The following is a 23,682-nucleotide window of genomic DNA, read 5'->3' as shown; positions in this document are numbered from 1 at the left end:
TTTCTGTTAGGGCTTAGAATGTGTGGAAATCAGAACTCTTAAGAATAGCTGCTTTGCAAACAATGCATGTGGTTCATTCACTCCTTTTACTACTTTCCATACTTTTTCACTGGCTTGGCCCTTTGGTCCTACCAATGTTTCACTGCCAAATCAGAATACCCTGATGCATGTTTTCAAGACACTCCTTGGCTTTATACAATATTTTTTTGTTGTATGCCAAATAAAAAATAAACTTACAAACATCAAAAGTATTTTTATTCTTACACAGGGGAGTACATTAAAAGGGGAAAGGGGAGGTAGAAAATGGCACCAGAATTTCTAGCCTGGGAAACTGGGAAAAGGATAGGATCATTATTAATAAATCCAGTTAGAGGCCTGGACAGAAGTATGAGGACTTCTTTAAGATGAGGTTCCTGGATTCGGAAATTAGGGAGCCATTGGTAAGGGCAGAAGTTGGCCTGTAAGTAGGGGGTGGGAAGTGAGGAGATGTATAGAACAAATTTGAGCAATGTGCTGATGGGAGAGAAACTGGTGGGAGGGAGGAACAGTGAGAGTGAAGGTTTTATTAGAAAATAGGACAACTGGGCATGTTATGAAGTTATGGAGAAAGAACCAGCAGTGGGAAAGAAACTACAGCTACAGAAGGAAAGGAGGTATTTGATGGGCAAGATGCCAGGGGAGATGCCTATGATCCAGGGCTTAGATGGGACAGACTTGGAAACCAAGAGAACACTCTTCCAAGACAGGAAGAGGAGAAGATGTGTAATGAAGGGAAGAGGTGTTGGGGACAGAGAAGGGGGAACAAAAAAGAATGGTTACTTGTGAAGGGCGCAGGGGTTAGGAAGTGAGTGAAAGAGAGGGTAAGAAAACAGTGGAAAAGGTGTGGAATCATGGTTTAGGAATGAGTCAGAGGCTATAAGGAATGAATGAAACTATTATTGATAGTAAGGGCCAGTTTGAAGCTGGAAGCTTAAAAACATGTTCTTTAAGTCAGTCAGTCAGTCAGTCAGTCACTGAACATTTAGTTAGCAACTATGAAGTGCCAGGCACCTTTTAGCCTAGCCAAGAAGGACCCTGGCCCCCAGTCAGGAGTCAGGCAAGTAAATATACACAACACACTGTGGTGAGCACTTCGTTAGAGGTCTACACAGAATATATGGGAAAACAAAGATGAATTTAATTTGAGGGTGGGGTAGGATGTAGTTTCCTAGAGGGGGAGTTGCTGAAGCCTATCTGTACACTGTGAAAATGGAAACTCCATCTCATTACCTTCCAGGAAGCACTAATGAGGAAGGTATATAACCATATTCTATGTAAAATCAAGCAACCCTACACATTGGCACTGAGGGCTCTTGATCATCATGATTCCCAAGGTAATTTCATTATCAACAATGAGTTAGATAGGCAAGACTAACAGAGCTCCACCAGAATACAATTTAAACAAAAAATTTCAGTCTTTCACAAGCAACAAAGTGTCTGGCTGTGGCTGTATATATTTAACGTTAGAGTTCTCAAGCATTGTTGGGAACTAGTCTGTGGAATTGGCTTCCTGATTCAACTTGGGTCACTAAATTCCGGTTTAATAATTACTTGTATTTTATTATCCTACAGCACCAGGAACAAAACAAATATTTTCTTAAATGCCTTTGCTAAAAAAAAATCAATTATCTGGGCTTTGTTTCCATCTTTTAAAAATGTTGTAGGTATCTTATCTTTCCATGAGAGACAAATAATCTAAAGGCCTCTTTGTTTATACTCCATGCCATTTACAACTCTGAAAATATAGTCTTCATGAAGCTTTGCTCATGGGCTCTGTTCCACCCTTTGTGTGAGCATACAACTTTATTACTGGAGAGAGGACTTGCGTTCTGATCTAAGATTTCTTTTTTTTTTTTTACTTTTTTTTATGTTTTTATTTGTTTTTGTTTTTTTTTTTCATCTTATTGTTATGGGGGATACAGATTTGCAGGTTACATACGTTGCCCATGTACCGCCTTTTCCCCCAAGTCAAAGCTCCAGGCGTGTCTGTTCCCCAGGTAGTGCGCGTTGCATCCATCATGTAGGTATATATCCCTCCCTTCCCCACCCCCCCCCTTCCCGAGTCAGCACCTTCAAGCGTTACCATTCCCCAAAGGGTGTGCAACGCACTCATTGGTAGGCATACACCCATCCCATCCCCCACCCCCCCACCTCAGTCCGATATCGGATCGGTGTCGTTCCCAGATGTGTATTTCTTAATAGGAAAAACAGCACTCCATCGCTAGAATGATACAGTCACGGAATTGGAAGGGGCCTCAAAAATCACTTGCGTAATCACTTAGGTGATGAAGGATAAATTACCCTGCACTTGATCTAACTTTCTGTTTTAAGTGAGAGAAGACACCCTTTTGTTTACCTTTAATATAACAGGATCTCTGTAAGAGTCAAATAGATGACAGTGGAATAGCAGGATCTTTCTACTCAAAGAGATCTTGCCTTTGCTGTGATGTACGAATCACAGCTAACATTTATTGAAGGCTTATATATGCCAGGAACGGTGCTAAGCACTTTATGAGAATTATCTCATCTTGTCCTAACAATAATCCTAAGAGATTGTTGCTATTACTATTCTTATTTTATAACAAGGAAATTGAGGCTTAGAAAAGCTGAGAACCAAATAGAGGTTAGTTCCTGTTCTGATTTTGCCACTAACTGATGGGTGACCATCATTGGGTTACTTTATGTCACTTGTCTGTGTGTAAACTGGGAACAATTGTAATACCCATCTCACAGGATGGCTGGATTATTATGTGAGATACTGGCCCAAAGTGTGTTTACCATGAATCTGTTATTCCCTCCTGGAGACAGTGTGGAGTATTATAGAGAACCTGGCTGTGGAATTAGACGACCTGGGCTCAAAGCACGGCTCTACTGCTTGTTAGCTATGTGATGTTGGCCATGTGCGTCTCTGAGCCTCAATTTCCTCACCCTTAAAATGTGAAGATGAATACTTGGACCTCACAGTTATAGAAGGACTAAGTGAGGAGAGCCTTCATAAAGAGCTTGCCTAGCCTGAGGCTTCTACAAACTGAGATGCTATCTCCTTTTCTTCTTTGAAGGACATGTGTACTCTCTAAAGGGTAAACTTAAGAGTAGCTCTCTTAATAGTACACAAAAATAAGGAACCCTCCTTCTAATACTACAGGGGAGGTTTAAGGGACCTAGTACTATGTGGGGAAGAAGGCACTGGTCAACCACAGAGCAGGTCAGTATGGGAGGCATGCCTTGTTGCCCTCTGGTTCTGGCATAGGCAGGCTATCTGGGCATGAGGGAAGACAGGAGTCCCCATGCAAGGATGCAACTGAACAAACTAGTGAATTGCTTCAGGCAGATTCAGCATAAACTGAGATCCTAGGAAAGGCCAGTGGTTTCATATCTACACAAAGCGCCTTCCAGTAGAAATGATGATTAAGAAGTATTTCAGGCCAGGCGCAGTGGCTCACGCCTGTAATCCTAGCGCTCTGGGAGGCCGAGGCCGGTGGATCGCTCAAGGTCAGGAGTTCGAGACCAGCCTGAGCAAGAGCGAGACCCCGTCTCTACTAAAAATAGAAAGAAATTATCTGGCCAACTAAAATATATATATAGGAAAAAATTAGCCGGGCATGGTGGCGCATGCCTGTAGTCCCAGCTATTCGGGAGGCTGAGGCAGTAGGATTACTTAAGCCCAGGAGTTTGAGGTTGCTGTGAGCTAGGCTGACGCCACGGCACTCACTCTAGCCCAGGCAACAAAGTGAGACTCTGTCTCAAAAAAAAAAAAAAAAAAAAGAAGTATTTCAAAGATATTTATAGCATTTTTCTATGAGCAGGATAATGATGACAGCCCCTACAAAGATACTAAAAAAGTCTTACATAATACTGGTTAGATTTGATTTAGTTTTTTTAAAAAAAATGCAGATTTAGGACCCTACTCAAAATTAAAATGGTCTACTATGTCATGAAATTGAAACAGATCAATTGCCACCTTTCTGGAACACGATCTTCATACAACTCCAATCCAGACAAAAGGATGTAAACACATGTACACCTCAACTAGCACTCTGAAAGCCTCTGCACCGAAAACACTACTTCACTCCTTAGAGCCTCACTGGTTACCTGATCTCTCATTCCACGGCAGATTAGAAGCAAAAGCTAGAATAGGGTAGAAGCTGTGGAGAGGCAGGTAAGAGGAGCAAATAAATGACTGGTTATAACTTGACACAGAGGAAGCAGAAAACAAAATACAAAAAGATATTATTATTTAATATTGCAAATGCTGTTCATATAAATAACATTGTCCTTTAAATAGTGTATTTTACACATATCTTTATCAAAATAGTTATTTTATAAAAAAAAAAAAAAAGGCCAGGCATGGTGGTTTACACCTGTAATCCTAGCACTTTGGGAGGCCGAGACCAGGAGTTTGAGACCAGTGTGCGCAATAGCAAGACCCTCGTCTCTACAAAAAAATTTTTAAAAATTGCCCATTTGTGGTGGTGTACACCTGTAGTCCCAGCTACTCGGGAGGCTGAGGCAGAAGGATCATTTGAGCCCAGGAGTTTGAGGTTCCTGGGAACTATGATGTTGCTACTGCACTCTAGCCCAGCTAACAGAGCATGACCAGCAGTCGTTGGAAAGTTCACCTTCTCAGACCACTCAGGCAGTATCAGCATAAACTGAGACTCTAGGAAAGGCCATCACCATGGTTTCATATCTATAAAAAGCATCTTCCAGTAGAAATGATAATTAAGAAGTATTTCACATTTCATTTCATATTTTGTCACTCAGTTCGGCGACAAAAACTAAATCATTAAGATGATGTTCTGGACTCTTCCCAAAACTCTTTAAAGTCTATTGCTCATTTTGGGGGTACATTTCTATAACATTCTCTTTTTTTACTACATAGCAGAAAAATAATCTAAAATATAAGGATTAAAATTATCCTTAACTAATTCACATAAAATCCATTAGACAAATTTTTTTGTGTTTCTTCTTAGGAACATTCATAGGCAATTTAGTAATAACCCTAAGTGTTTCTGTTTTGTTCATTCTTCACACAAAACTAGTAAACCCTGGATATTATAAGGAAATCTGGGATAGGAAGAGAAAACTTATGCTCCCTCTCTCTCTCTGTCATGTGTAAAAGCTTTGTATCTATAGCTATAAGAAAGGAAGTGTTTTCTAGCACCAGAAGTTTAATAAACTGAGAATGTACATGACCCATTCCATGCAGCTTCTATTCCACAATGACTAAGCCAACCATGAATGAACTCTACACAGATCCTGAATTCTTTACACTGGTTCTCAGAGTTAGAAACTTCTGGGTTGGTGTAGGATCAGCCAGAAAATTCTTTTGTTTCCTGAACATGAATAGACAAAATGACTGCTGAAGAACAGCTGAGGAAAATGTTTGCATTCTACAGTGCAATACCATAATTTGCTCATTATGAAAATACTTTAGACATCAGGCCAAAGCCAAAATTAGCCCATTGAAACAGCCCTAGTTTGATTTAGGACACAAATTTTGTGATCAAAGACTATATCAGCTCTCAAATAGGAAAGGACCCTTCTTCCTTTTATTAAATCAATGAAGAAATCACATCTACAGGCAACTGTGGTCTATGTGATGTCGGTGCTCTTATAACTCCTGGTGATGCCTGTTCCAAATCTATATATTCTATTTAACAGCTTCAAAGTCACTCCTAGGTTAAATGCGAAGTTACACATATCCCACTGGAATAAATAGCGATTTTGTGAACAAATTTCACCTAGAGGGCTAGGGGCAAACATTCTTTCAGATTGAGTTATTTATAGGTTTCTCACTATTACTTCATAACATCATCTAAGGCAGTGGTCAGCAAAATATGGCTATTTTGCAAAAAAAGTTTTTTGGAACACAGCCATAGCCGTTCATGTGTGTATCATTCTATGGCTGCTTTCCGGCAAGACAGAGTTGAGTAGTTACAGCAGAAACTATAATATATGGCCTACAAAACCTAAAATATTTACTGTTTGGCCCTTTACTGAAAATGTGTGCTGACCCCTATCTAATGGTACCTGTTAGGCCAATTAGTCATAGGATGTCCTTAGGGAAGAGATGTCATGTGGCCAAACTCAATATGGTAGGGGCAGTATGTGTGTGTGTTGGGGGAGGTGGCTAGACAGCAATGGTGCCACACAAGCTCTTGCTTCATCTCTATTTCCCATCTTTCTCTGTCTAATTGTCTAACAGCTTTGTAAATACATGGGCTCTGCTAGGTCAAGTCCATGTGATTTTACCTGGGAGATCAGACTAAAACAAAATCTGGTCAGTTAGTGGCATTCAAGACAAATTCATTCGACAGAGTATGTACTATGTACAAAGTACCATGGATATAATGGTGAACAGACTTCATAATGCACTCACAGAGCTAACGTTCAGTGGGGGAGGCAGAAATTCTTTAGATAATAATATAGATCTAAGTAAAATCGCTACTGTAATCAATGGTGTAGGAAGGAGCTTGTCGTGCTGAGAGAGTATATAATACGGTTTTGAAGTCTAGGAGGACTTCTCGAGAAGTGTCACTAAAGCTATGGGCTGAATGGGAGGGGTTCACTGAGTGAAGAGCAGAGGGAAAAGGCCCAGGCAGAGAGCATAGCACAGGAGAAGGCCTAGGGGGTGAGAGGGAGATGGTGAGTATAAGTGACTAAAAAAGGCCAGCACATTTGGAGCAGAAGGAGCGAAGGGAGGGACACAAGGTGAAATTGTGGGCCAAACCAAGCAGGGCCTTGGATTCCTGTTAATGAGCTTTGGGTTATTCTAAGGGCATAGTTAAACCCAGTAATCCCTGGGTGACAGTGTTTCCCCTTCCAACCACTACTGTCTCCACAATCAGTTTTTCTTTCTTTCTTTCTTTTTTCTTTTCCTTCCTTTCTTCCTTTCTTTCTTATCCTGAGCCAAATACACAGCTGTTTTGAATATTCACTAGGTCTTCATTACCATATTCAATGAACAAAACACAAAAAGGAAAACATGATAGCAAAGAATTTACTAAGTAGCTTTTTCTAAACATATTAAACATGTATAAAAACAATCAAGTGGCTGCTTCCATTCCTCTTTCTGTGTGGAGAGGTGAATTGGGAATGGTGAGTGGGGAGGAATATTCATACAGCCATGGGCCACTTCCTGCTGGGAATAGCACACTTTAAAACTTCAATTATACTATCTGATGAATACTGTTTTGAAGCTGACAGAGAAGGAAAGTCACCAGCAGAGACTATAGAAGGTAATATAGAGAAGGGAAAAAAATCCCAGGAATAGGACATGTGAATCATGGCTCGGACACTTACTAACTGTGAAATTTGGCAAGTTACTTAACTTTTCTGAGTTCTTTTTTCCCTACCTATAAAAATGAGAACAATCAGGCATCCATCACAGAGTTGTTATGAGGAATAAATGAGATGCTGTAAAAGATTCTAAGATCTGTAGGAGTTCTGATATAATTTTCTTCCTTTTCCAATAATATGGTCTATTTCTGATGTATAAGCGTGGAGACAGAGAAACCAGGGAAAGTCAAGAGAAGATATAGATAAGGAAGTAAATGTAGAAAATGTCTTATCTGCAGTTATAGTAGGTGGCTCCTGGTACTTTGTAAACTTTATTGACTTTTGTTCGCTAACCTAATGGTTCAAAGTCACTAACACCTTCAAATGAACTTCTCTCCACTCCTCTTAAGCAGGTAGCAAAAATACATAAGATCAAAGGTAGAGATGTAGCTTTGATTATGGAATCAGAGCTTATTCTGGATAATAATTAATGAGAGCTGATAATATTTATAAATTAAAAAACAGCAGCAATACAACAGCTTGGCCTAATACCTCCCTAAAACTAACACACACACACACACACACACATACACATACAGACACACAGCTGATTAAGAATGTCTTTGGTAATCATTGTGACTGATTTTAAGGGAAAGATTAGCAATATCAATGGAAAGAATTCTTTCTACAGATAAGTCTCATTCTGAATCTCAGAATTTAGAAGACTAAAAAGTAATATTATACTTTAGACACAGAATGGCTAAAAGAACCACTACAAATGTTGTACTGTGCCACTCTAATCACCTTTGAAGTGTGTTATATCTTTTTAATTAGGGAATTATAAGGTAAGTATCATGCACTTCTTTGTACCTCTTAGGAAAACATTAAGTACTCTGAAATACAGCCATGATAGTGCTCTGAGAAGGAGCCCAAGGTTGCTAAAGGTTTGTTTGTTTTTCCTTCTTTCAACTGATAAAAGGTACTGAAGATTGAAGTCTCCTGTGGAAGGTGGCATTATAGAGGTGGAAACATAGGCACCTGGCTTGCCCAAGTGAAGAATCGAACCACGCTATGCAGCTGACCTTTTAGAGCTGAGAAACAAAAATCTAAAGTATATTTAAAAATTTAAGAAAGAAGCCAGTTGCCTATTACGAAGGGTTTTATTTAAATTTACTTTATTAAAAACAAACCAAATCATACAAATATACCAAAATAAAATTTGGGCAAACAAGTTTCTCTGTGGGCCTAGCCTCAGCATTTTTAGGACCAGGAGGTACAAGGGCAAATTTTTCTTTAGTTATAACCTAAGCATAAATCACTCTGGCTACTTGCTCATAGTTTTTTTGGAACTCTCCCCAGCTTTCACATTTAGGAAATCTTCCAGGTTTTTTTGAAATTTACTCACCAAAAGTTATAATATCAGGTGGCATTCAACTAACAGCAGTGTGCTAAGGAAATACAATGGCTGAAGAATTTTGGACATATCTTGAAAGAACTGGCCACATTTTAAAGACTACATAGCTATGAAAAAAAGGGCCCTCATAGAATGGTTGTGTGCTGGTCAGAGAGGCTGTACAAGGAGTGTGTGTAGTCCCTATATGCCTGTTGGGAAGGAGCTGGGCAAACCCATCTGAAGGCTCTCTCAACCCTGATAATGTTTCATGATTCTAAGACTCTCTTTCCTAAACAAATTTGGTCCTTCTCTTCATGTCCTAAACCATGCACCATTTTACTTTTTGGTACACTGTTTGGTAACCATGTTTTTAACACATAAAATACTGGTTTTTTGGTAACAAAGTATGGAAATGATCACACATTCACTCTAGAGATCAGAAATGAAATGCTATTGTTTTAGAAGGAAAAATATTTCTTATCTTACCACCACTATTATCTACACAGCTCTGCTTTTCGTTGTGTTTGAAATATACTCCCGAGGTCTTATTCTCATCTTTTGAATTCAAGTTTACATGATGAAGTAATCTGTAAATATAATACCAGCCTCTTCCATGAAGGGAAAAAAATCATGAAAATAATTCTCCTTCCACTGTTAAAGATGAATTACTTGGACACATATTCTAATTCTTATTTCATTTCTAAATTCTGAACTTTCAGGGCCTAGTAAGGTGGTGTATAGTGGTCTGCCCCAGTAGTTTCCAATGCCTTCTCTTTTTCTTTTTACCTTCTTAAAAGTGTTCAAAACAATTTTATATTTTTAATTCGGTAAGGGGAAAAGAATATACAGGGGAGGTAGAATAATTGTGAGTTGTGATTAAATAATGGAGAGGCCATAATCATGACTTTAAGACAATAAATAGATATTTTTTTCTGAGCCAAGGACAGTTCTCATGGCTTCCTGCCAGTTTTGTAAAGTCCAGACAAGTGGTCAAGGTTCCTTGTTGGCTCTGGGTCCCTTCTGGTTCCATAGTGAAGGCCACTAAGTTGAGGCGAGGAGGGAGACAGGAAGGACCCAAAAGAGAATGGTTAACTAAATATCCAATAATAGGAGAATGTTTGCATACATAATGACACCTCCATGCAATGAAATACTATGTACCCATTAAAATTCATGGTATGGAAGAATAATGACAATGGATAATATTCCCAAAATAATATGCACAATATAACAGATACAAAGGGAGAAGAAATTTTATAAGTAACTATGCAAAAAGGTCAAAGGTAGAAATCTCAGCATGATTGAATTAAAGGTAATTTTTTTTATTCTTTGTGCTTGCTTCCCCATTTTCAATGAACTAAATTCGGAAAAATTTTTTGTTGTTTAAAAAAGGGAAATGTTGACAGAAAATGGAGGAAAAAAGAAAACAATAACAACACTAATAAAGCACTCATAGCAGAAGGCAGGAAAACGTTAGCATCTGTGCAATGAACAGCTGTACTCTTTTGATGGAGAAAGTGCCCATGCTTGGCAATTGGTGCTTTGTATTAGAGAAAACCAGGAAATCTCTACTTGAAAACTATAGCCAACACACTGGAAGCAGCAGCCTCTATTAAAGGCTAAAAATAAGAATACTCTGGATCCAAGCCTCAGCATGTAGCCACTACCAAGTTAAATTATAATAATTTCTTTCTTATACCTGAAAGTAATTATGGTGTCTATGGTACTGAAGACAGTGGGTTAGATGCATAAAGTCTCTAATAAAACTAATAAAAAATGCATCCTTTATATTTTTAGATCAGCAGTCTTAGGCCAAATGCCTTCAGCCCATTCTTCAGCACAACTGCCTCAACAGGGCGGTTCTGATCTAGACATGAGACCATCCTGATCAGGAAACATCCCACTGAAAGGTTCAATAATAAAAAAACAAAAACAGGAGTCTTGTGTTGGGCTGCTGCAAAGAACTTTGGACGTTGTTTATGCATCCTTCTTAGGATGAGAACTCCTTTTCTATAACAAAAACTTTCCTAATTCTCCACTGATCATTGTAGCTTCTTCTATTCATTGTTGAGAGAAGACAACCACAAATGCCTGTAACAAATTCGTAAACTTTCAAATAGCTTGTATGTTATAAATCACAATAGTACCCATTGCTGTTCTGGAGACACGTCACATACTCAATTTCTCACGCTTTGGTATATGGATCAGAGGCCCCTTTAACAACTCTGAAAGCTCCCGGGGATTCTAGGCTCCCAGGATGAGAACCACTATCATAAAGCATATACCCTGTAATAGACCAAGACCATAATCTTGAAAACTTTCTCTTTTCATTGGTCATCACTAGAAATACATCTATCAACCATCTGCATTCACACACTTACAAAAGAAATATACAATTTTATGGTAAGCTGCTAGGCAGAGGATATGAAAACAGCCATGCATGAGTCACACACTGTGGGCACCAAAGCGTGTGTGGCACTTCTGGGCTGAGGGGTTTCTCCTGTTGGCTCTGTGACAAGAGGGTTAGCATAAGAAGCAGGGATGTGAGACTCCTAATGGGGGGGGGGGGTCCTTTTTAAAAAATATGCAGTAAAGTTGCCTTCTCTTTCCTTATAAAGCCTTCCTGTGTCAAGAGGCTGCCCACCCCCACTCCCAGCAAAAACAGTGGCAGCTCCTAAATGCCAAAAGAATAATTGTCTGGGTTTTGCATGCTGAAATTGACTTGGCAAGCTCTCTACCTTGCAAAGAATAAAAAGAGCTTAGTCTAGTCTGCGTGTAAAGGCTTTGCAATCATTACCAAAACATCCAAAGCAACATGCTTAGGGGAGGGTAATAATTCTTTGTTTCCCCCCTTAATTGTAAACTTCTGACATCCATTTATTTACTTATAGCTCCTAGCAGCAGCCACCCTCCTTGGTCAACACAGGCTCTTGGCTGCCCTGGGTGCTTTTTAACAAAGGGCTTTATGGAACCACACAGAGGGCACAACCCCCATGCTCACTCTGTTCTCAGTCCACAGACTCCCAAGTGTCTGAGGTCCAGATCTATGCAACAGAGCTGGGAAGTGGTCTGGGTAAGCCACCTCCCCTCTTTTAAGAGCACAGGGAAAGCACGCCTTCGTAGAGATGAATGGGACTTTGGAAAAGGCCTGGTCAGCCCTTCTTACAGGAAGACATGAAGAAAAAACTTGTATCATTTTGAAGAACCCAGGACTTGACCCAAACTCACAGCATCTAGCTAGAGCCACACTGGCTACGGCAGGAGTTCATCCTTCTGTGTGTGGTTTCCGTGATGCTTTTTGATGATCCTTGATGCTTTTAGACTTAAGCAGACCTCCTGCTTTATAACAATTCCTCCCTACTGCCTCTGGGCTGAATAATGGAGAACAGTGAAGGAGCCTAAATTTAATTTGCACAGTGCCTTAATTTCAGATTTGACCAAACCTATGCATTTTTTTTCTTCCTTCCTGGTGATCTGTGTTCTATTCTCTTCTCACCACTTCATGATTCAGGTCTTTGGGCTGAAACAGTAGTGACCACCTCGACTTGGCTGATGTGGTCAAAGCTATGCCATAACTGCTGAGATGTCTTGCCCTACTGTACACAGATCATTACTCCCAATGGGAAGGAATTCGGGCATTAGGAAGTAGGCTTGCAAAGCCTGGGTGGGCTCTGAAGCCAGTTGGAATTCCTGCTCTGCCATTTACCAGCTCTATGGCTTGGGGCAGACTGACTTTTAACCTCTTTAGGTTTAGGTTACTTTAACCCATAAAGGGCAGATTAATTGTGATAATCTGCCTCTTAGTTGTTTTCAGTACCAAAGAAATAGTGCATGTAAAGTCCCTTAGCACAGTGCCATCAGACATTAAGTTTTGTGTTGCTGTTGTGTTAGAGAAGAATTTCTAAAGTCTTGCTTGGTGGAAGAGACAGGCCAGTGAGAGCCTGGATGAGTATACCCCTCTAAATCAGCAGCATTCGTTTGGAATGCAATTTTCTAGCCAGTTTGGACCAAAAAGTCACTTCATGTCAAGTCCCTCCAAATTGGCAGGATCATAGTTCCCTATCACCTCTCTGCTAAACAACAGGCACCAGTTCTTGGACAAATCCCAATTTCTTCAGTTTGCCAATCACCATCTCAGGCACAAAATAACACACACTCTTAAAATACTTGTTTAGCACTGACTAAAAGAACTCCCTTTGATGAGGTAGGGCTGAGTAATGTACTCTCCTCATGATGCTAAAAATCTATTAGTTATTTTCTTATCTCATTTGATGTCCCAAGAGGGAAGGTATGTCCGCTGAACCAAGAGATAAAGTTGTATCATTATGACATCTCCACCAGGATGAGCTATGAGTTCCTGTCATGTGCCAGGTAGAGGGCACGGCACTTTATACATATGATCTCTAATCCTCCCAACAACCCTGTAAGACACTGAACCCCGAAGAAATGAAGTAACTTGACCCAAACTGGACAGCAAATAGTGAGGGAGGCAGGACTGTAACTCAGCCAGGCTAGCTCCTGAGACCGTGCTCTTTCCCTTGCTGTATACCATAATGTTTCTTACTGCTTTGCTTACCTTTGGATTATAGAAAACAGACTGAAGTTCCAGGACACCAGAAATTTGACATGTAACCAAAGTACATGGAATATTAAAAACAAAAGCCCTGAGTTATAAATCCAAATATATAATTTTGTCAAAGGTTTTGCCTTATGAAGCTTATTCTGAAAGGTGTCATGGCTGACACATTTTAGAAATGTCTTCAAAATTCCTTCGAAGGCCACACACAAAAGCCAATCCCATTATTTTAAGGTCATAATTGGTTCTTTTGACCAAATACAGTATTAGCTGACCCAAACTCGAATTTGATTCACTAGATTTGGTTCCAAGGAACTTTTCCTTGTTGTTCAGAAATCAAATTCACCTTTAAAGAACCAGGCTTTGCCATGGCTGAGGGATATTTCAAAGCAGATAACTGCAAAAGTGGAGTTCCAAAATTGTTCTACGCCATGGCAATGTTGTTAAAATGAGGTCACAGCAGTTCTTTGCTCCTTGAAATCATTTTCTGTCTTGGCTCTTGGAACACAGCTCACTCTCCTGTTTCTTTGATTCTGCCCGACATCCAGAAATCCAAACATTGGTGTTTCTTCCTTCCTTCCCTCCCCTCCCCCACTGTACTCCTTGTCTTTTCTTTTAAGAAAACCACTTCTTAAAATGTTTATGTATACAGTACTATGTTCCTGGTACTTTTTAAAAAATCTTTTATTATGAACATTTCCAAATATGTAAACAGCAGAAAGAAGAATAAAATCCATGTGCCCATCACCCATTTTTAGCAACCCTCAATATTTTGCCATACTTATTTCATATCTACCCCTGACTTTATTCTTTCGGGAGTATTTAAAAGTAAATCCCAGAACAGCAGGTCATTTCATACTTAAATACTTCATTGTACACTTAAAAAATAAAAAGGACATTGTTTCACATAAACACAATACCATTAACATGTCTAACGAGATGAACAATAACTTCTTAATATCTTATCATCTAATATATAGTCCACATTCAAATTTCCTTGGTCTTGTTTTCTCACTCCCCATGGATAATCACACCAACAGCTATCTAGGCATCCTTTCATTGCCTTGTTGATAAACGTCAAGGTTTTATCTCATTCATCCCTTTTGCTCTTCTGAAAAATACCTCACAAATGTGAAAATATAATAGACAAATCAAATAATTTTTTTCTAAATTTTTAAAATGTATCAGTACATACTGAAAATATTTTCCTACATTATTAAATATTCCTTGAAAACTTGACTTTTATTGGCTGCCTAACTGGCTATAAAATACGTGTACAGATATTCTGTGATCCATTTAATTATTCCCTATTATTTGTTGGACACTTGGTTGTTTCAGTTTCCCTTTTATAAACAGCCCTGTGATAAGCAACCTGACACGTACCCGTAGTTTACCTCTCTACCCTTATCTTTCACTACTGAACTCCTCCTTTCCTTCAGCATAGAGATATTTGATATTCCCCACATACTGTGGTTTTCATCCACTTACATATATGTATATATATGGCCCAGGCACTCTTTCTCATTGTCCAAAAACCAGCTTACCTCTGAGGTATCTTAACCAAGTCCCTTTGGCAGAATTAGTCATTCCCTCTCAAATGTTCCAAAGTACTTGGGATATTGAACATTACTTATAGTATTTCCTAGTATTTTGTATTTAGTCATGAACCTATATTTCTACCACTCTAAGTTGTGAGTTTCTCAACAGCTCAGTTTTTTTCATTTGTAAAATGAGGAAGAATCATACCAACTCTATGTGTTTAAATTAAAAAAAAAAAAAAGACATACAGAATAGAAAGCATCAGTTGTATTATTTGCACATAACAGAAGCTTTACAAAAAGTTAGTTTCCTTCTCTTCCCCTAAAAACAGAAAGTGTGAATGTCTTAGACTAAATTTATATGCCTGGGGGGCAAGGAGTTATTAAACTTGCCCCCCCCCCGTGCAAGTTTAAACCTTCCTTAGTTAGAGGAAGATAAACTGAGTACACCTGAGATACCAGAAAAGGAGAAGCCAAGCGGCTCAGAGGTCGAGGGTTGCCCTGGGGCTTTATGGGTTGCACCATTTTCTCTGCAACACACAATCTTTCTATTCTAGTCATACTTTCTTAGATAAAAGAGGAGAAAGGAAAGATGTCATGTTGGAATCTAAAGATGGGAACCTTTGACCTCCTCTGAATCTCTTGTTTACCTCTGAACTCTTTATTATGCAGGGTTGGCCTAGCTAAGAGGAGGCCTGAAAGGCACCCAGGGTGACCTATTGTTACTGAAAGGGTGAAGAAGAGGGTTGAGAAAGATAATAAAAATTTATAGGACACTTTGGGTACTCTGAAAAGTACATTTTTATCTTTTAGGAGTTACGTCTTTCTAAAGCTGGAAGAAGTAGGGGTTGGCCCACGAACAAGGAGTGTTGCAATGGAAAAGCAGCAGAGCTGTACAAGGGACCTGCCTTGTGGTGCTGGCTCGGGTGCGACCATAGGCACGTCAGGTCACCTCGCCGGGCCTTGGTTACAGTATAAGGGGATTAGACAAAACTGGCTCTCAGGCCTGAATGGACAAAAATTCAAAGAGAATAGAAAGGTTAAGTGACTGGCTCAATATCACTGTACATCTAAGAAAAACCAGAGAGTAAAGTTGGAAGAAGTATGGAAAGTGATGTAGTTGAAAACTGTTAAAAGAGTCATATGATTTTCAAGAGCTCTGATCGAGGGCTGGGAGTGTGGCATTTAAAAATGCATTTAAAACTAACTTGGATTATATGAAAATAATTTTCTTTTTCTGCTCCAGTCCACAAAGATCTGGAAAACATTCTCAGCCCTGTTTCAACCTTAAATGAGAAAAGAATCTTTAAAGAGCCACTGATTTGTAATGGAAAACTTGGATAAATCAACTATTTATACTCTGAGATTTTTATATTTCTTTTTGTCCTTTCTTCACAACACATAGCTAAGAAAAGCCATGATGTAAGTCTGCTCTATTAGACTTCATCAGCAGCCTGTTTATTCTGTATCTACAGCCCAGCAGCTTCTCTGACTGCAGCACTTAGGGAACAAGAAACCAAAGAACACTTTCAAACTAAAGAGAGTGTGAGTGTCCATTAGTTTAGCATGAACATGGAGAGAAAGAAGTCAGAATAGTGAGATTTTCATCTCTAGTCCAATGTTTGTTTATTAGCTGGAGTTATTTAAGCTTCCTGAATCTCAAATTCCTCATCTGCAAAACAGGGGGAATAATTACCCGTCTACTGATGCATCAAGCAACATACACATAAAAGGTTATCATTACAATCGTTCACCTGATAAGCTAAACTGGAAGAAGCCTTCATTAAATGTCTGCTATCAAATTCCTGAATCTATACTTAAAATTTCAACTGAGATCCAAAAACAGACAAACTGCTAAGACCTTCCCTGAGTATATATTCTCACAATTCACCTCTTTAGTTGTGTGTATTATCTGAGAAATTGTGCTCAACTGCTTGCATTTCTTTAAGAAAGACCCCGGCCTAATGAAGAGTGGGTCTCGTGTGTGTGTGTGTGTGTGTGTGTGTGTGTGAGTTTGTGTGTTGGGTGAGGGAGACTGAAACTAGGTGGCATGAGGAATGGGTGAAGAAATTGAATGTTTTAATTGGAATAAAGAATAGAGTCCTTTCTGTTAAAGCACTGCACTGTGGCAAGAACAGTAGCTTTTGCGCAGTTTAGCTCTAGAGGCAGAGACAGGATAAATGAACTGAAATTCTTGGGAGCTGGATTTTAGCTCACAACAAGGAAGCACTTTCGGACACTTACAGCTGTATAACAACTGAGCAGGTGATGATGGAAAATACTGAGTGCCTGGTACTGGGGGGGCTGGATGAGATGACTACGGCGCTGCCTTCGAAAGCTCACATTTGATTCTTTTCTTCCTGTGACTTAGACTTTTGGGACTCAGAATTCTTGGACATATGGACCTGAATCACACATTCCCCACTTTCCATTCCCTCCTCTTAAGCCATGTTCAGGCCCTACAAGGAAAAATACTATTAAGGAAATGTTTCAATGATTTTTACTGAAAATGGGAGAAAAAGATAAAGGGGGCTAGTTGCTAAATTAGGTTATCTGTTTTTCAATTTGTCTTTTTTTAGCCATCAGATAGCTTTACTGCAGCTGGCTGATTTTAGTGTCTTCAAATGTGGGTGACTAGGGCAATAGAAGGAAACTTTTTTTTTTTTGAGAGACCAAATTAAACACCCAACAGGATTTTTTTCCCTAATCTGGCCATGCAAGCACAACCTGGCTGTTCTGCAACTGAGCACTATTAACATCTATTTATAGCTAGTATTTTCATAGATGAATCACATTTACCGTAAGTCAGTTAATATTAAAGGGCCCAACCAGCTCTGCTGAGAACCCCATAATCTCACTACATCTCTTTCCATTCCCCCTTCAGGGAACTAAGTTTAGCTTGCATGGTTCCATGTAAAGATAGGGGAAAATGCAATGGAAATGTAAAGCTAGTAGACAGCTTGCTCCTTAAACTCAGCAAAGTATAAGATGTTAAATACATTCAAACTTAAAGCCTTGGATCACTCCCAGCCTTGTCCCGTGGCAGTGAGTGTCCTACAGTTAGCACAGATGTACTCTGCATTGTATAGTCTTCTGGCCTTCAAAATAAACAATTCACGCCTAAAGTTTCCCATCAAACCAAATTTAAATGACACAGCCTTAATAAAAAGTCACATACTTAAAAACAGGACTAAAGATGGTTATGGGTGCTGTCAAATAAAAGAGGAGTCCAATGGATTTTCGATTCAGCTCATTTTATGCATGTAAGGGTGTGCATGAAGGAGGCTGGGGGTGAGGGATAGCAGATCAGGGTATATATGATCAAAAGTTTCCAAATTCAGTGAAATTAAATGGAGATTTCTAGTAAGTTGTGTGGATCTAACATCTCTTCTCCACCCAGCATACATGAGCACACACATGTACACACATGCACACAAACTCTCTGAACTTTTTGTAGGCACAAGCGCTGCCCTGAAATTAATATTAATTTCTTTGTCTTTGATAAATCTCTATGAGCATCTCCACCCCTAATTCGCCTTTACCAAGCCCTTTCCTACAGTTTTTTCATTTACTTCAGGCTAAAACTCTTTAAGATAATATACATGAACCACTTAAAACAATGTCTCGCATGTGGTAAGAGGTCTATACACAGTTACCTCAGTAGATTCTCAATACGCTTTTTAAAAATTTCTAGCCAGTGGTTCACAGATGAATCATCTTTACCATGAGGCAGCTCCTACTCAGAGCCAACCAGCTCTGCTGAGGACTGCATGATTCAATCACTCAGTAAATCCCGGCTGAGGTCCAGCTCTGTTGGACACAGGGATACAGACAAGAATAACAGGGGTCCTGTGCTCACAGAATGTGAGCAATAAGCCCAGTAGCAAGTGCCACTATCTCCATTTTACATTTGAAGGTTCGGCAAGGTCCAAGGCCACAGATCTAACATGATGGCATTGTGATTTAAGCCCAGTGCTTTCTGATTCCACAATCTTATACTCTTCCTATTAGGACAAGTCTCCTGCCATTTCAAGATGCCAGCAAAATGGTTGAGAAAAGCACATTAAAGTTTAAGAATAACTAGGAATTCAAGAAGAGTTTCTGCACATAGGCAGTATATGAAAACAAAACATCTTTACTGAATAGACCAATTGCCTAAAGGCCAGGGGTCTATGAATTTTTGTTATTCAGATTTTTGCATAATTCTGGGTACTCAGAATTCAGCAAATGGAACATTGGTCCAAATATGAAAATAAGCTAGTTAAAACAAAATTGCCTTGCACAATACCTGACATAGGTGCTTCATAAATGTTTGTTGAACAAATTAATGTTAAACCAGGATTTTTCCTTGACTATGTAATAATATGTCTTCTTAAAAGACCCAAGTATTAATAGATACAACATAGTGATTTAGTGGGCTCTGCAGCCAGACTGCCCAAAGTTAGGACCTGACTCCACCACTTTTTACTGGTATGACCTTTGGGAAGTTATTTAACAGCTCCAAGCCTCAGTTTTCTCCTCTGCAAAATGGGGGATAATTATTCAACATTTTCTGTAAGGATTAAATGATTAATCAAAAGAAAGCATTTAGAATGTGCTTATCTATGGTAAGTAATAAATGTTAGCTATCATTTCTTCTCTAAATTGGAGTAGTTTTGATTGGCTACCTCAATATCATATTAAATGACCAAGGCCAAAAATTATTCCTTTTATTGAGGCTTTTCCAAATTACCTAATACAAACAAAATATCCTCGTCACCTATCCCTTCCACAATTAAAATACAAAAATAAAAAACTAGTCTAAACAGTACAAAATTTTATAGAATAAGCAATTTTTGATATATAAGATTAATAAAACATGATTAAAAAAATTTAACTTTTATAATAAGGAGTTGGCTAGGGGTGTGTGTGTTGGGGGGAGATGATGAGTATAATAGGCCTCTATTTACATTTGGCCATTTCCTGTAACTAAATCAAGTAAATAATTATAAATTCTCTTCTAGTCCTTCTCTTGCATGAACACATCCTTACCAAGATCCACCATGGTTTTACCCAGCTTTAAACCCAAGACAAATTGACTGAGGTCATTCCATTCGAAAACAAAGCAGAATCCACTTCTCAGCGCCAACTGCACTGTATTTGTATCCATAGATACAAGACAACAGAGAATCACAGAATTCTAAAGCGGGAAATCCCGGGACCTCAGAGATCATCTAGTCTCGGGCCCCAACCCTGCTGTCAGGGGATCCGTTACGGGGTGAGGAACAGGGTAGAGGTCAAGGGAAAGAATCCCTGGTCCTTGTTCCATCCTGAATGACCTAATGGGGCCACCCTAGCCCAACATCCTCATTTTATAAGCGACAACCCAGTGCCTGGCTAATTAAAGGCAGAGCTGGGATCAGAAGCCAGGTTTCCTGATTCCCAGTCTACACTCCTGGATGCCATCATTCATTCCATGGCTCTGACAGTCACGGACAACAATGCATTAGGCTGTGTTAAACTGACGACTAAGCAGATTTTCTCCTTGCAAACCCATCAGGTATTATGCCAGCACTTTATGAAAACAGTAAGGCATCATTAGTTGGTATAAACAAAAGCAACTTTCTATGCCCATTTTTTTTTTTTTTTTTTTTTTTTTTTTTTTTTTGGTAACCTAAAAATCCCAAACCACTGTTGCTATTACAAAATTTTCTTTACCCCAGTATGCACCTCTGGGCCAAGCACAGATGCATTAAAAATTTGCCAAGAGAAACAATGAAGTCACTGATAATACAAAGCATGAACATATCATGAAATTCATGTCTTTGTTTTCTTCCTCTCGATACTTAATTACTTCTCATTACTGATCATTTTGTGGTTGTTGGCAGAAGGGCAAGGAAACTCCACCACTGTAAACATGTGGAGACACACACTCCTCAGCAGACCAGAAGTCTGCACACGACGGGTCTGTTCACAAATCCAGTGTGAACACTGCTTCATTAATCAGCAAGAATGTTGATGCTACTCTACCTCCAGCCCCCAAAGAGAATTGGTGGTCTCACTTTAAAAAGAATAACAAACACAGCATAAAAATGTTTTAAGTCGCTCCTTTTGTACACTTATAAATATCATCACTGGCAAATGACCTAGGCTCTCCTCTCAGATTTTACCTAACCCAATTTAACAGTGAGGTGAGGAAGGTAGGGAGTGTACAGAGCTTCATTCAGTCTTCTGCTGCAGCTCAGGGCTGCCCTAAGCTAACAGGGCACTGCTTATGAGCAATGCTTAGCAAACTACCCTGGTAAATAGAAACTTTATCTTGGTATTCTGGAAGGCATACCTTAGATAAAATTGATGAGGGCAGAGGAACACTTATTGATTAGCAGCAGAATACAAGTTGTTTCTTACCAGTAGGCTATTGCTCCACATAAGAATATGTGGGTAAGAAGAAAGTATAGGAATACAGAATAGGTATAATAAAAACAAACAAATAAACAAACAAACAACCTTATGTACATCTAGGATACTAAAAAAATAAAGCACTGAATATATTTTGCCCCCCTTTTAACTAGACCTTTATTAGATTTTCATAGAAATCTGAATCTGTAGGTGTAGTGGACTTTTTCAAAGATGGCTTCCCATTCCTCTGCAATGTGACTTTGCAGCATCTCAAGGTGGAATCTATTTCTCCAGTCTTGAATCTGTGTTAGCCTTGTGATGTTCTTTTACCAAACGAAACCCTGGAGTTTCAATTCTCACACTCTTGGAATGTTGTCCTGAGACTACCATGTGGGGAAGCCCAGTCTAGCCTGCTGGAAGAGAGGCGTCCACATGCAACAGAGACGAGATGACCCAGCTGAGGCTCTCCTAGCCCACCTAGCCAACAGCCAAATATGTGAGAGAGTCCATTTTAGAACGTCCAGTCCTAGCATGGTTGTGAGAAGGCTGATGCTGTGGAGTAATCCACAAAATTCTGAAGCACTGTTGTTTAGCCTCCATCTAAGTTTTGGGGTGCTTTGTTCAACAGTAATATAAACCTCAGACAGTCTACACACAAGGTAAAAGGAAGAAATCAGTCACCTACTGAACACCCACTATGTATAGAGTACCAGGTCAGATACATCATGCAAGACATGAATGGAGATTAAAAATATTAGAAGACATGGATGGCCCTGTCATTCATGTGTGAAAATAAATAAAGCAGCATGTAATATTTACCTGTTTTAAATATATACAATTTATGTAATAACTTTTCATTATTTACATAGCCGAGAGCAAGGGTATGCCTGGGTATTCAAGAAAATACAATGGGGTGGGGAAAGATAATTAGAAATCCAATTTATATTTTTCATTTTTTCTTTTTGAATGTTTTCATAAGGCACATAATATGTTAATATGGTATACACAAACTTTTTAATAAATAAATATAAATATAACGGGTTATTTCCCAATTATATCTCCAACCCATTTCCAACCTCCCATCCCTACACAAAAATGTACCTTCTATGTCTTCGCTTTTCTCAAATAAGTGTATTCTCCTGGCTATATAGGGAAGAGCCAGTGACAACTACTACCACAGATCATTGTTTATCTGTACTGTGTATATTCATAAATAGCCTTCAGCAAGGCTATCAGTAATTTTCAGATGGAGTGTCTTTACCAGTATATGCATTTGTCTTAAGCAATATGGCATAATGGCATTATGCTATGATTTTTAAGAATATGGGTTCTGGAGCCAGGTTACCTGGACGGACTCAAATCCCAGTTTTGCCACTTACTAGCTGTGCAACCTTCAATAACTTACCTGTGCTGCCATTTCTTCTGTAAAGTGGAGATAATAATATTCCCTACCTCACAGGGTTGTTGTGAGAATTCAATGAGTTAACAGATGTAAATGCTTAGAAGAATGCTTGGTATGCTGTAAGCACTCATACCTATTAGCTGTCATCATGGTTACCACTACTACCACCTTTCTTCCCAATATCTAATGAAGTAAATAAATGTGTGATGGACAGAAGTGAGAAACAGTATAAGTTGTAGAGAAAACACATTATGTGACTTGCTAGTATTTTGAAAGTAAATGTTTTAAATTTCTCCAGAAGGATACTGTAACTTTAAGGCAGGATGTCTCACTAGTATCAGTTGACAGTTGGTTTGTTACTGACAAATAAAACATAAAAATAATAAGCATCTAAGACAATAAATATCTTCAAGTTCTGCTTTTACAGCCTGATTAAGGTGAGGCTATAAAAGAATTCTCAGCTGAAAGTTAATACTGGGGTTATCAAAAAAAAAAAAAAATCTAATATATCTGTTTGGTGGTCCAGCACTAGTATTATCCACTACAGCTTCATGAAACCTGGTCAATTGATTACAGTGGACATCTACTGCAACCAATTGGATGAAATGATGAGGATGCTCATGATTAAGTGGCTGAGATTGGTCAATAGAGACAGGCCAATCCTCTTGCAAGGAGGATGTCATGCAAACAATGCTGCTCAAACTACAGAAGCTGGACTTGGAAACTCTCTGTCATCTGCCATATTTATCAGACCTTGCACCAACTGACTACCACTTCTTCCAGGCTTTGGACCACTTCTTACAGGGGAAAATATTTAATTCTCAACAAGCTGTGGAAAACGCCTGTCGAGATTTCATCATTGCTTGCTCTCCAGGCTGCTGGCATAAACATGCTACTGTTAAGATGGCAAAACTGTGTTGAAAGTTTAGGTGCATACTTTAATTGTACTGCTTCTTATTTGAAATATAATAAAGTACACTTTTGATTTGAAATCAGACATTTCATATTTAATGACCTAATATAAACTAAAAGTAAGGCACCAGTGATGATAAAAGTTTCATGATGTGTAGTGCCA

General features: G+C 39.0%; 2 protein-coding genes across 3 annotated transcripts in view; one reads left to right on the top strand and one right to left on the bottom strand.

The window, feature by feature from the left end:
* Positions 1-23,682, bottom strand: part of CMSS1 (cms1 ribosomal small subunit homolog) — a 341,998-nt gene that overhangs the window by 209,588 nt on the left and 108,728 nt on the right. The window lies entirely within an intron of this gene.
* FILIP1L (filamin A interacting protein 1 like) overlaps positions 1-23,682 on the top strand; it is a 270,742-nt gene that overhangs the window by 149,626 nt on the left and 97,434 nt on the right. The window lies entirely within an intron of this gene.

The sequence above is a fragment of the Eulemur rufifrons genome, chromosome 7 (assembly GCF_041146395.1).
Source record: "Eulemur rufifrons isolate Redbay chromosome 7, OSU_ERuf_1, whole genome shotgun sequence".
In the NCBI taxonomy this organism is placed as follows: domain Eukaryota; kingdom Metazoa; phylum Chordata; class Mammalia; order Primates; family Lemuridae; genus Eulemur; species Eulemur rufifrons.
Note: the sequence above shows the minus strand (reverse complement) of the source record. Positions and strands in the feature narration are given on the sequence as shown.